The following is a 6,948-nucleotide window of genomic DNA, read 5'->3' as shown; positions in this document are numbered from 1 at the left end:
AGGCTCTTAATGTTTTGGTGTTGATCTCCCAAGACCATGGTTCTCCACGTTATAGTCTTATGCTCAGACTTCTGTCTCCTTTACTTAAAATCAGTCTCACATTCCTCAGCTGCAGTTGCCTTCTGGCATCCTTTTCCTTCTGTACCTGTGAAGTCTATGAGGTTAAACCGTTAATGGCATCTTCCAGTACTTGCTTCAAGAAAAACTGGTCTGCACTGATTGATTTAAAATTCATAATGAAATGGCCTTGGTTCTTTAATCAATAGAAACCATTAATTCACTTGCTTTGTAAGGAAAGTTGCAAATACCTTGTTAAGAAAATTATAACACTTTGCAGATGGTTCTTGTAATAACCCCAAAGTTCTGAGGTGCTTCCTGAAATGTATGATGACTTTGTAATAGCTTGCAGAGAAAATTCACAAGAATAACAGATTCTGCTGGTTTTTAGTAGCTGCTTTACTGAGAAGAACCAACTACTGTAGAAACATGGACAAAAAGAAGACTGTCCTACTTCAGCTCATTGTGGGACCTAATTTATTTATTTGTATGCTTGTTTGTTTGTTTATATATTTATTTCTGTTCCTTACACTTCTCATCTTAGGTCTCAGCTAAGAACTGGATCCTACGTCCTATACCTTTTTCTGACGTTTTAACAGACAAATGAGCTAGAACAGGTTACCCAGAGAGGTGGTGGAGGCCCCATCCCTTGAAACATTCAAGGGGTTTCTGAGCAATCACTTCTAGTTGGAAATTTCTCTGCTTTTTTAGGGGGCTTGGACTAGATGACCTTTATAGGTCACTCCCAACCCAATGCATTCTATGATTCTATTATTCCCTCTCCTTTCCCTACAGGAGAAGGAAGAAGGGTTAATAGCATCTGTAAGTCATTTAATTGCCAGCCCAGCATTTAGATGAGATGAGATGGCCCAACACCCTGTCAAGATGAGTCTTAGAAGTGTCCAGTGTTGGGGAATTGACCACTTTCCTGGGGAGATTATTCCAATATCCAGCTGCTGTCATAGTGAGTTCTTTCCTTCTGTTCTATTTCAGATATACCATAACATTTGGGTTCAGTTCTGAAAGTTCTTTTTAGTTGTCCATACAACTACACAACCTCAGATGCTTTCAGAGTCAGTGTATCAGATAATCTCCAAAAATGAACTCCTCCTGCTGGATCAGTTGGTGGCTCAACTCCAACTGAACAGCCTGTATGCAAGGAAGGAAGGGTCGTAGTTAAGGTTCCGTGGTGACTATAAAGGATAGCAGCTCGAACAGGACAAATATCATGGCCTTACTCTGCAGAGTAATATATGCAAACTGCCCTTTATCTAATTACTAGCTATAAAAACATGCTATTTTGTCTATGTTTATTGTATTTACTTAATTACTGAGAGCATCAAATCAAGACCCATTTCATAATCACGAAGTTAGACAATATTTATGAAGATTAGCTTTTTGACTTAAGACTGTGGCTAGTTGTTTTTCATTGCTTCAGCCCACCTGTTTATTTTAAAATAACTATTTAAAGTAATTCTAAAATAACCCATCCTACTATACCTAGTTATAAATCAAAACAATTTTAAATGGGGAAGGGTGGCAGGGGAAACAGGTGGCAAGAACCAGATTTTGCAAATGCATTATGGAAGAACAGACACTCTTCCTCAACTGAAAATTTGTACAATCATAGAATCATAGAATGGTTAATGTTGGAAGGGACTTTATCATCATCAGGTTCCAAACTCCCTGCTATGAGCAGGGACACCTCCCCCTAGACCAGGCTGCACAAGCCTCACCCACCCTGGCCTTGAACACCTCTAGGGAGGTGGCTCCTACAACCTCCCTGGGCAACCTGTTCCAGTGCTTTACTACCCTTATGGTGAAGAATTTCTTCTTTCTCTTTCAGTTTAAAGCCATTACCCCTTGTCCTATCACTATCCTGTCTGGTAAAAAGTCTCTCCCCAGCTTACCTGTAGTCTCTCCTTAGGTACTGGAAGGCTGCCATAGGCCTTTTTAAGAAGAAACAAGTTATTTTGCATAATGCCTTAGATATTCAAAACTCCCCTCCAGAAGGACTTATCTCAAAAGGGTACAATTAGGAAATGGTACAGTCAAATTGAATATTATTCGGGCCTATTCCAAACTGAGGAATGTCCTGACAAGGAATTGAAAATACAGGACCCAATTGGCTCAAAAAATGAAGTTTTGATAATGAAAACTCCAAGTCCAATTAAAGAGGCTCCAGAATATAAAGATGGGATGACCATCACCTGGTTCACTGATGCCTCTTCCAGGAGGGAAGGCAAAAATTGGCTTTTTAAATCTTCTTCTCCACAGGCGAAAAAGTAGTCAATCAAGATAAAGGTAGTGCCCAAGTAGGAGAGCTGGATGCTGTCTTTAATGTGTTTGTAAAAGAACAAGCCTCTAGGGAAGCTGTGTTACATTTACACAGACTCCTTTGCAGTCTTTAAGGGCTGTGTGGAGGGGATAACACACTGGGAACATAACAATTGGGAAATCAACCGGGTCCCAGTGTGGCAGAAAGAAAAATGGCAGCAGATATTGGGCACAGCTGAATCAAATCCAAATTTCCACATTGGATGGGTGCCTTCCCACCAATCGGTTTTAAAGGATGAAGCAGCTTTCTAGAATAACTAAGCTCAGGAGCTGGCCCAGATCAGCATACTAGAAATTCTAGAAGCCACTGCTCAGGGTGAGAAATCTGAGTGGGGAAGACTGCTTGAATGGCTCCACATTAAGAGAGGCCGTTCAGGAACCTTAGACCTCTTCAGGGAAGCTCAAGCACGTGGATGGCCTGTTAAATGTGAACAAGCCAAAACTGCAATTTCAGATTGTGAGCTGTGTAAAATTCGCATGGGGGGACACCCCCTAACAGACAGCCTCCATCCTTGTGGTACGCCTGGCAGGTGGACTACATGTGACCCTTCTGCAGATCAGGGAATAAACAATATGTTATTGTTATGGTAGAGGTAGTCTCGGGTCTCACCTGTGCAGAAGCCACTCTAAAAGCAAATGGGGAAACTACCTTGAGATTTCTAGAAAAAAACTTCAGTACTTGGCCCAAGCCAAAACATATCCAGTCTGATAATGGAACACATTTCACCTCCCAGCTAGTCCAAAGTTGGGCAAAAAGGGAGGACATCAAATAGACTTTCCACACCCCGTACTACCCTCAAGCAAATGGGATTGTGGAAAGAACCAACGGAATGATTAAAAAACTAATCCGTCCCCAAGAGTCCCATTGGGCCCAACGGATGAGTTATGCAATTACCACCATTAGGCTAATGGGTGTCCCCGCCTAAACGGCTTTTTCCCTTCAGCTCATCAACAAACAGATATGAAAGATAAAAAACCTCTGAAGAAGGTGGAACATTCCCTTCAGCCAGGGCAAGCTGTCCTGGCTAATTTACCTAACATTGGGAAAACCTCCCTGCCTGATTGGCTGAGAAGCCCAGAAAGAAGAGACTGGCCAGTGGGGAACCAAGGAGAGCCATGAAGAGACTGCGTGCTGGCTGCTTGCCGTCTGCTTTTTGGATAGACACTGAATGTGCTGCTGCTTGCTTTCGGGGGTTAGCCTGCTCCTTGGGGTCCCTGCCTGCCTGCGGTCCCTGTTCCTGTTTACCTGCTTGCCTGCTGCCCCTGCTTGCCTGCTAGTCCCGGCTCGTCCTGGCTCCCTTCAGTCCCAGCTCCCGCCTCGCCCGCGGTCCGTCTGCCTGCTGCAGCTGCCTGCTGCCAACCACCTGCGGTGAGACTTCTTGCCACCCGTGGGTTCTAAGACCGGGTTGCAGGAGAAGTCATCTGCACCTAATATGTAAATACCTCGATCATTACAGGAATAATGTAAGAGATCGCGACACCACTCCTGCCAGTCACCTCCCGTCCCGGTACGGCCGGGTAGCCATGGCCTGCTGCCCTGCCCCAAACATCCCACCCAGCCATCCCTCCTCAGCCATCCCACCCAGCCATCCTGCCCCAGCCATCCCTCCCGGCCATCCCACCTGGCCATCCCTTCCAGCCATCCCATCCGGCCATCCCTACCGGCCATCCCACCCGGCCATCCCTCCTCAGCCATCCCTCCCGGCCATCCCGCCCGGCCATCCCTCCCGGCCATCCCGTCCGGCCATCCTGCCGCCCAAAGCTCCCACCTCCCGCAGCGAAGGCTTCTTGGCCACTCCAGGTGAGGCCTCCTGGGCAGGACGGCGCTCGCATCCACCTGGCCGGAGCCCGAGGTCACCCAGTATCATCAGTCACAGGCACTGCATGTCTGCAGGCTCTTCCCTGGTGCCCTCCCCTGCCCAGCATGTCAGCAGCCCAACCACCAGCACACAGACAGTGCTCTCAAAGCAGCCAGGAAGGGCTCTCTGAGGGCGGCTGTCAGCTCTGTGCTGTGGAGGTTCTTGCTGTCCATGTGCCAGCGAGAGGCTGGGGACCCTCTGGGGATGCAGTGTGATGCCCACCACCCCCTGTTCCTCGGAATTTCAGAACTTGGCAGTTTTGGGAAGCAGGCCATCTGCACCAGGTTCAGCAGATGATGGGAAACGGGGCTCTTCATGGCATGTAACTCCCTCAGCAGCTGCATCCCAGCACTTGCCATGAATCCCTCCCCAGGCACAACAGAGGGGGATCCCTCCTAGGAACCCATCTCCAAAGGGGTTCCCTGATGGATCAGGCACGGGCTTGGAGGGAACCTGCACTGTCCTCCTGCAACCTGTGTGCCTGAGCCATGCTGAGGCTTTACCTGTCTTTGATGTTGGCAGTGCTGTCCAGCCTCAAGGAATCCCGCCAGGCCAGGAGATAGGAATTTTCAGGAAAGAATCCAGGTACTGAGCAGTCTTTCAGGAGGCCTCAAGTGGGAGAGAAGCCCTGCAAACTAGGGGCATGCAAGCAGTGCCCGTGCTGGAGAAGAGAGAGCAAGGTTCAGGTGTCTCCTGAGAGGGCCTGACCCCGTCCCCCCAGGGTGTGGGTGTGGGGCTGGGGAGGGAGAGCTGGAGCTGGCCCTGCCTGCCACAGGGAGGGTTTTGGTCCCTGTTGCTCAAAGGAGCGAGTGGTCACATCACTGTGCTCCCCGTGTGTCTCCCTCTGACCTCATGAGGTCTGTTCAGTGGGACAGCCTGTCCCAAAGGCTCAGGGAGCCTCTGTGCAGCAGCGCTGGGAAGTGGCACAGAGTGAAGGGGGTGAGCACAGAAGAAACTGTGCCCACGTGGGAAGGAGGGCCAAGAAAGGGGGGCAAACCTGTGACACCGGGAGCACTGGGTTACAGCCATCCCAGAGCGTCAACAAAGCTGAGAGGAGAAAGAGAGGCTGCAGAGTGCCTTGATTTTCAAGCGCTTGGGGCATTTCTTTGTTGCTGCTGAAGGTGAGGAAATGTTACAGCTCCTGTGAGATTACCCATAGTGTTCACTCTTAACGTGCAGAATTCTTCTTCCTCCAGGCATAGATGGGAAGACAAAGTCAAATGCAGGAAAGTCTACTTCAGTCTGGACCTACTTCATCATCGGTGCTGTGGGATTCTTGGTCTTCCTGGTGCTGTGGTGGTTGTTGTGCATAACCTGTCTGTGCAAGCACTGAAAAGAATGAGTTGTTGGGAGGGTTTTCTTCCAAACCTCTGCATTAGGTGGCTGCAATGAGCCAATGCCTAGTTAGTTCCTGGCTAGGCTCCCCTGAGGTTTCTGCTGTCAGATGCTTTAAATTGCCCTTCCGCTCATGGGCACTCTTCTGAAACCCCGTCTGACTTGGCAAGTGTTAGTGAAAAGTGACCCAGCCTGGACAAGAACAGACCCAGCAACAGAGGCAGAGCAAAGTCAGAAACTAAGGGCAGCAAGGGGTGGCATTGCCTTAGGCAGTGAGAACTGCAAGGGTGACATCTCCCTCCCTACCAGGGAAGCTGCCAGCTGAAATCACCCTGTTAGCTGGTGCCATAAATGCCAGATGTTCACCTCAGCCAAGGTGTCCTAGCAACTCAGGCTGTGGTGAGAGACCTCCCCACAAGAGGTAATACAACACTTAGCAGCTAACAAAGAGGTAACAAAACTTAACAATCAATGAGTTGTAACAGAATAAACTAGCTCTTGATGGAATGAGTTCTTTCCCTCCCCCGTAGGGGCAGCCCAGGTTTGGGCTTGGGCTTTGTGAACACTCAGACGGGCTTTCCCTGGAGAGAGGGGCAAGCCAAGGGCAGTTCTGAGGGCAAGGGGTGGTCCCGGTCCATCCGTGTGTGTGGCAGCTCTGGCACTGTTGGAAGCCAGGAGGTTCAAGAGGCGAGAGTGTGAAACAGAGCATTAACCAAACTCTGGCTTCAAATAGTTAACTGCTTGTAGGGTGTACATCTCTCATCTGGGCCTACTGCTAGGGAGTTGTAAAAGCCTTTTGTGTGAGCTTATCTGTAGTTTTAGGGAAGAAATACAAGGGTCCTTGAAGAAGAAAGAAGCCATTCAACTGCGACTGGGGATGCCCACTGTAACCAATTCTGCTGTGGAGTTAGCAGAGATAAACGGGACAGGAGACAGAACTCGTTGGCGGCCGACCCTTCTCCTGAAACATGGGGGGATTGGCGTGTTACGGGGTATGGGGCTGGGTTTGTTCTGATGTTGGTTGTAGGAGTGGTGGTGGGAGGTTTTGTTGAGGGGTGGAAGTTGGGGCTGGTGACTGTTGATAGTGGGGGGATATTCTCTGTTCGGTTGGGTTGTAGTGGTGTGGCTATGTTCTGTTCTTTGGGGGTGGGGATGTTTTTAGTGGATGGGTGGGGTTTACTGTTGATTCTGTTTGTTGTGTTGGAGCTAGTGCAGGGGCTTTCTTGTGGGGTGATTCAGGCAGTTAGGTGGATGGTCAGAGAATAGTTTAATGAAAAATGCCAGCTTTGGGAGTTGGAGATAGAGGTTTGAGCCCTTTTTTTCTCATGCTTTGGTTTGGGAAACTCTAACGAGTATAATC

The sequence above is a fragment of the Apus apus genome, chromosome Z (assembly GCF_020740795.1).
Source record: "Apus apus isolate bApuApu2 chromosome Z, bApuApu2.pri.cur, whole genome shotgun sequence".
In the NCBI taxonomy this organism is placed as follows: Eukaryota; Metazoa; Chordata; class Aves; order Apodiformes; family Apodidae; genus Apus; species Apus apus.
Note: the sequence above shows the minus strand (reverse complement) of the source record.